Source organism: Primulina tabacum, chromosome 7 (assembly GCF_025594145.1).
Source record: "Primulina tabacum isolate GXHZ01 chromosome 7, ASM2559414v2, whole genome shotgun sequence".
Classification (NCBI taxonomy): domain Eukaryota; kingdom Viridiplantae; phylum Streptophyta; class Magnoliopsida; order Lamiales; family Gesneriaceae; genus Primulina; species Primulina tabacum.
In genome coordinates, this window is record NC_134556.1 from 22,553,001 (window position 1) to 22,560,385 (window position 7,385).

General features: G+C 38.5%; 1 non-coding gene across 1 annotated transcript; it reads left to right on the forward strand.

Moving 5' to 3' along the window:
• The first annotated feature begins 292 nt into the window (after window positions 1-292).
• On the forward strand, window positions 293-399 carry LOC142552431 (small nucleolar RNA R71). The gene has a single exon (XR_012821763.1). It is a non-coding gene; the product is annotated as a small nucleolar RNA R71 (small nucleolar RNA).
• Window positions 400-7,385: the final 6,986 nt, after the last annotated feature.

The window sequence follows — 7,385 nt, forward strand, 5'->3', positions numbered from 1 at the left end:
AATTTCTTGCAGACGCATAGCCGACCCACTCATGCTCATCCCATCAATCTTTCTATTCAAAACCTCTAACTGTGCTGAAACCGCCGACAAATCATTAACTTGATTAACTCCAGCACCTCGTCTCTGCCTATCAGACTGAGGATGATAGCTACTAGCAGCCATCTCCTCCAATAACTCATATCCTTCCTCCATCGTCTTTCTCAGTAAGTTACCACAGGCAGCAGCATCTATCATAGTACGGTTAGGAGTAAGCAGACCGTAGTAGAAAGTTTGAACAACTAACCCAAGAGGCAGCTCATGGTGTGGACATCTCCTCAACAAGTCCTTGTAGCGCTCCCATGCCTCGTAAAGTGACTCTTGCTCATATTGAGCAAAAGTAGTAATGTCGGCTCTGAGCTTCATAGTCTTCGACGGAGGAAAGTACTTGATCAGGAACGCCTTTGCCATATCTTCCCATGTAGTAATAGACCCTACAGGCAAACAGTTTAACCACGACTTAGCTTTATCTCTCAGTGAAAATGGAAATAAACGCAAACGAACAGCGTCATCAGACACGCCATTAAACTTAAAAGTATCACAAATTTCAAGAAAGTCAGCTATATGAGAATTAGGGTCGTCAAGTGCACTTCCCCCAAATTGGACAGTGTTCTGAATCATCTGAATGATAGCTAGCTTGATCTCAAACTGATTAGCTCGGATGACTGGTCTTACGATGCTTGGACGTGCTCCATCAAGAGACGGCTGTGCATAATCCAACATCGGTATACACCTTGGCTCCTCTCTTTGTTGATCGCCTTCCATTCTTTCCTTCGCTCTTTGCTGCTGTATTCGACGTCTAGCTGTGCGTTCGATCTCGGGGTCAAAAGGCTCAAGCTTAAACTCGAGTGATCTTCGCATGCACCACAAGAAAAATCTGCAACACAATGAGAGTATCAAATAACAATAAAATAAATAATACTAAAGAATTTAAATGAAAAATAAAAAATTGTGAATCAACAGTCCCCGGCAACGGCGCCAAAAAACTTGATCGAGCAAAACTTGCACAGTGAATCATCCCAAAATTTATTTTATAAATGAAAGCTCGATTTAAATATCGCAAGTGCACGATAGTCAAGTTATAATAAACGTAAGTGAATACGAGTATCGTTCCACAAGGACTGCGTTACACTATTTTTATTTTCAAGTAAAATTTATTTAGCAACGATAAAATGAGTTGATGATTAAACTAATGTAAATTAAACAACTAAAATAATTAAAATGCAAAGAAAATGTACTCAAGACCGCAATGATTAATTTGGATTAAATCAAATGAGAAATGAATTTGTTGGGAATTAGCAGTTCACCTACCACTCGTGTTTAAATAATCACACTCGACTTTTACTCGTGCGTTCGACGGAATTCCCTAGACTAATTAATATACTCTGTCGAGCTATATTAATACTAATAAAAAACATGCAGTACTCAAGTGTCCTCAAATATTTAACAGTTCAAGATTGCATTACATTCTATGGAATCCACTAGCTTTCATTCGGGTGAACTATCACTATCGACACGTACCCAATTCCGTATATCTACTAAAATTGTAAATCCGTGGTTTATACTATTTGATCGTATTGTTAACTATTCTATCAAACTCATCAACAACATGAAATAATCAAAGGAAGTTAGCTAGGCTTCGATTGAAACAAGAAATAACAATAGCATAAACAAATCACTAGTAAAAACGTCGAGAAATAATGTTAAACACCGAGTACGGGGTAGGATCCCCTCAAATCCCAACAAATCTAGAGTTTAGCTACTGAAATTCATGATAAAAACCAACAATCAATGTAAGAAATAAAATACTGAATAATGAAAATACTAAAGATGACGATGGATGACGGCCACGACGCGTGGAAATCTCGAGGTCTTCGAAATCTCCTTTGCTCCTAGCCTCTTCTCCAAGAAAAATGATGAAAAGTCTGATAAAGTGTGTCAAAAACGGCTGGTCTCGTGTGTTAGGTCTTGGTGTAGGATAGAGTCCCTCAAAATTTGGAAACAAATCTTTCTCAATCTCGCTTCTCGCTAGGGCGGTATATTTTGACCGCCCTAGCGAGAGGTCCTCGAATAAGCTTCCTCGAGCATGTCCCTGGTTTCGCTGGTGACCGCCCTAGTGAGACACTTGCGCAAAACAATCCTCGGCCAGACCACAATGCTCGCTGGGGCGGTCACTTTTGACCGCCCTAGCGAGACCTCTTCGATATTATGCCAAAGTTTCTCCCACTTTTTGGTTCAATTCCTACAAAATAACCACAGAATACACGAGATTAGTCAAATGCTTAATAATGCTAAAAAAATGCAAAATTCAACTAAAACAAACTAATATGATGCATGAACGCGACTCAAAACCAACACTAAAAACACGTAAAAACGAGTCCTATCAACCCCCTCATACTAACCTTTTGCTCGCCCTCGAGCAAAATAGGTTAAAGCACGAGATTCTAAACAAACAAAACAAACACAAAATACTCAAACAGGAAATAACCAGCACAAGTAAATGTCAATGGTGAGTTAACAACTGTTATGCTCATGCCTCAGTGAACTTTCCCACATACAAATTATAATCAAGTCAAATCACAAACGAATACTCATTCTCATCTACACATAAATCTCGACACTAATTTGAATGTGTGTGTGTGTCATGATGGGTCTAGTCATTCGTACTTCAAATAGATCAATCATCCGATCATGCGAGTCACTCAATTAGCACTTCAATACAAGACTCACTAGCATGCACCCCCGTGTCCATTTATCACTAACCATAATTTGAACTTTATTCGATTCTTAAGTGCAGAGAAGGGTGTCGAAAAGAAGGAAAATAAGCTCAAGTGGCTAACAGTCGGGAGTACACCGATCATTTTCATTGTGCAATCATCAAGACTTTTCGTCTGACTTTCCTCCTCTCCTTACATCTCCAACTTTTAGCCTAGGAATAGGATTTCATTCCTTTTATTTCGGCTCCCCCTCACCTTACATCTCCACCATTTTTTTCTCTTTTTTTTTTTTTTGAATGCTCAATTTTCACACATGTACTCCCTAGGCTAAGAATATATAACTTTGGATTACAGCTGGTTAGGGGTATGATATTTTTTTTCACTGCATTGAAAAAGGGGTATATGTAAAGTTCAAGGCAAATCACATGTTCTCATTCAAGGTCCCAATTAGTGACTTATTTTCACGTGTTTACATGCTAAATCAACTCATAATGATGCCTTTCAAGTTAACCACACAAAACCTTCAGATTTCACCATTATTCCTACAAAATTCTAGTCCCCACACATATGTGCTCAAAAAGTTCAACTTTGTGCCAAAATTCATGCTTTAACAATCAAGAGTACCATTCATGAGGTGACCCAATCAATACTTTTGTATACTATCAATTCAACATCATCATTGGCTCATACACTATGTCTTCTCACCATAAACGACACCAAATAAAAGAAATGCAACAATTTAAAACCAATTAACTAAGCAAACATAACAATCTACCCCCCTCATACTAGAGTTGTGCAATGCCCTCAGTGCACAAAACGAAACAAACACTAAAAACATAAAAAAAAACTCATGAATTTAAATGCAAAGATAGAATATGCAAAATAAAAAGAAAGGGGAAACAGTAAACTCCCCTAATCAGAAATCGTCCTCCTCCTCATTCTCAGGCGGTGGGACTCCCTCTTCAGCCGCTGGGGGCATAGGATAATGGTATTGAAACTGGAAGGTAGGCGGGTATGCTGGTGTAGGTGGCCGTCCGGAGAAGAAAATCTTGTAGCCTAAGTGCTTTCTTGTGGAGGGTATGGACCAAGATGGAGTCTTTACCCTGAAAAATCACCAAATAAAACGGATTTAGCACAAAAGATGGAGGGGGCGCCGAAATTTGGAGAGGAAAAGAGAAGAGGAATGTTTTTATAATCTGCGCGACTCGCTAGGGCGGTCAATTGTGTCCGCCCTAGCGAGGGGTTCTCGCCGACAAAATTTTTATGATCTGCGTGACTCGCTAGGGCGGTCAATTGTGTCCGCCCTAGCGAGGGGTTCTCGCCGACAAAGTTTTGAAAAATACGAGTTCTCGCTGGGGTGGCCACTGTTGACCGCCCTAGCGAGGCGTTCTCGACTTAAAATCTTTTTTAAAAAAAACATATCACTCGCGGGGGCGGTCAATTATGATAAACGTAAGTGAATACGAGTATCGTTCCACAAAGACTGCGTTACACTATTTTTATTTTCAAGTAAAATTTCTTTAGCAACGATAAAATGAGTTGATGATTAAACTAATGTAAATTAAACAACTAAAATAATTAAAATGCAAAGAAAACGTACTCAAGACCGTAATGATTAATTTGGATTAAATCAAATGAGAAATGAATTTGTTGGGAATTAGAAGTTCACCTACCACTCGTGTTTAAATAATCACACTCGACTTTTACTCGTGCGTTCGACGGAATTCCCTAGACTAATTAATATACTCTCTCGAGCTATATTAATACTAATCAAAAACATGCAGTACTCAAGTGTCCTCAAATATTTAACAGTTCAAGATTGCATTACATTCTATGGAATCCACTAGCTTTCATTCGGGTGAACTATCACTATCGACACGTACCCAATTCCGTATATCTACTAAAATTGTAAATCCGTGGTTTATACTATTTGATCGTATTGTTAACTATTCTATCGAACTCATCAACAACATGAAATAATCAAAGGAAGTTAGCTAGGCTTCGATTGAAACAAGAAATAACAATAGCATAAACAAATCACTAGTAAAAACGTCGAGAAATAATGTTAAACACCGAGTACGGGGTAGGATCCCCTCAAATCCCAACAAATCTAGAGTTTAGCTACTGAAATTCATGATAAAAACCAACAATCAATGTAAGAAATAAAATACTGAATAATGAAAATACTAAAGATGACGATGGATGACGGCCACGACGCGTGGAAATCTCGAGGTCTTCGAAATCTCCTTTGCTCGTAGCGTCTTCTCCAAGAAAAATGATGAAAAGTCTGATAAAGTGTGTCAAAAACGGCTGGTCTCGTGTGTTAGGTCTTGGTGTAGGATAGAGTCCCTCAAAATTTGGAAACAAATCTTTCTCAATCTCGCTTCTCGCTAGGGCGGTATATTTTGACCGCCCTAGCGAGAGGTCCTCAAATAAGCTTCCGCGAGCATGTCCCTGGTTTCGCTGGGACGGTCACTTTTGACCGCCCTAGCGAGACACTTGCGCAAAACAATCCTCGGCCAGACCACAATGCTCGCTGGGCGGTCACTTTTGACCGCCCTAGCGAGATCTCTTCGATATTATGCCAAAGTTTCTCCCACTTTTTGGTTCAATTCCTACAAAATAACCACAGAATACACGAGATTAGTCCAATGCTCAATAATGCTAAAAAAATGCAAAATTCAACTAAAACAAACTAATATGATGCATGAAAGCGACTCAAAACCAACACTAAAAACACGTAAAAACGAGTCCTATCAAAGATCAGTTCAGATGACCAGTTAAGAGCATCAGTTAGGAATCATTCAGTTGCAGATCAAGACAAGCTTATCTAAATGGATTCCAGCTATGCACAATGATACAAAAGTATCTGTATGATCAAAGGTACAATAATGGACGTTGTAGCAAAGCTTAAAGACAAAATGTTCCAGAAGAGATGTCGAAAAAGTCGAGACACAAAGTTCAAGGAACACATTCAAAGCTGCAATGATCACATGTCATGAGTTTTGGTGTACGGTCATCTTGCTGCTATATCTACAGACCAAGACCATCAGAATAAAAAAAACAACAAAAAAGAGTGTGGAAAAAGAAAGGGCACGCTTATTTGTTTATCAGCTTTCAAGAAGCAATCAGCCCTGAGGAAATACTCAAGTATTACCAGCTTTATTTAGTAGCTCACTTCCCTCAGTGTGTGAGAACAACTTCTTGGTGTATTCTTAGTTCAGTTCTCACACACACGCAAACACACACCCCCACTCAAATATAGTCTTGTACAAAGACATTAAACTTGTGTATGTAGTCTTTGACACACAGACGTTAAAGAAGTGTTGGCTGAAAGATGCTGTTTTTAGTGTAGGCTAGGAGTTCAGATTAGGCAGTAGTGCAAGTCCTGAGCTGAGTGGGTTTATACAAGGTGTTGTATAGATCAAATTCCTCTAGTGGATCTTACCCGAGGTGGTATAAGGGGTGATGTAGGAGCATTTGAAGTCTCCGAACATCTATAAACATATCTTGTGTAAACTAATTTACTATGCAGATGATTTAAATTTCATATTTATTTTTATTAATTGATTTTAAATATTTAAATGATATATTTTACATCCTTAAATGTTTAAAGTGCACAATTTCATGAAATTGAAAGATTTTAACAGAACATTCGATAATAGGCTGGGGAAAGGAGACCAGGGACGACCAAGACAAAAAAAATATTTTTCAATAAAAATTTTCAAGGCTCATTAATATGATTAATTTTTTCTAAAAATGATAGAGTTCAAATTATTTTACGAGACAAGCTCGATTTTATCCGGAAAGCCGGTTTTTGGCGAATGCGGGACTTTTAAAATATCAAATGCATTATTTTTGAAAACAAAATTTTATAAATCATTAATTTTCAATTAATAAGTGTTATTGGGCCAAATTTAACTAATTTAGGTAGGCCCAATTGCTCATATAATTGAAGGCCCAAATTCCAAGCCCATTATCATACAAATTAAAATCTATAAAAATAAAAAGCTAGGTCTTTTACACCCCTTACCAGCCAACACCAACACACAAAACACACACTAAACTTTAGAAAATATCAAGGAAGAAAAGCTAGGGTTCTTCGTCGTTCGTTCGTCCCTTTTCGTGCCTCTCGCCGATGATCGTATATTCGAGCATTTAAAACGCAAATGCACGTTTTCTAAAAAATTTGACGCATCATTAAATCTATTATATGCATGTTTTAATTATTTTTGCATGAAAAATATTTATGTTCAATGGTTTGACAATAGGAAGATTATTTTCAAAAAATTTGACGTTTTTACGCTTGTTTCTTTAACACAATTATTCCTAAGGACACGCTGCCATTAAGAGGTATTTTAGGGACGGGAAAAGAGTGGTTAGGGGATGAAATACATGATGGAACTCGAGGTTGGCCAAGGAGGAGAGACCTAGGGTTTTCCTAGGCTACCCGATGTGGAAGAAGGTTTGGCTAGGGCTGGGTTGCTTGTGGCTCGGCCAGGGCTCGTAGGGTCTTGGCAGGACTAGTACCGTGGTCTGTCAATAACGGAAGAGTCCGTGATCGCATGGAGTCTTCCCATGTGCATGGATCTTGAATTGCGATCAGGTGCTACGTGAGGGTCAGGGTTTGGT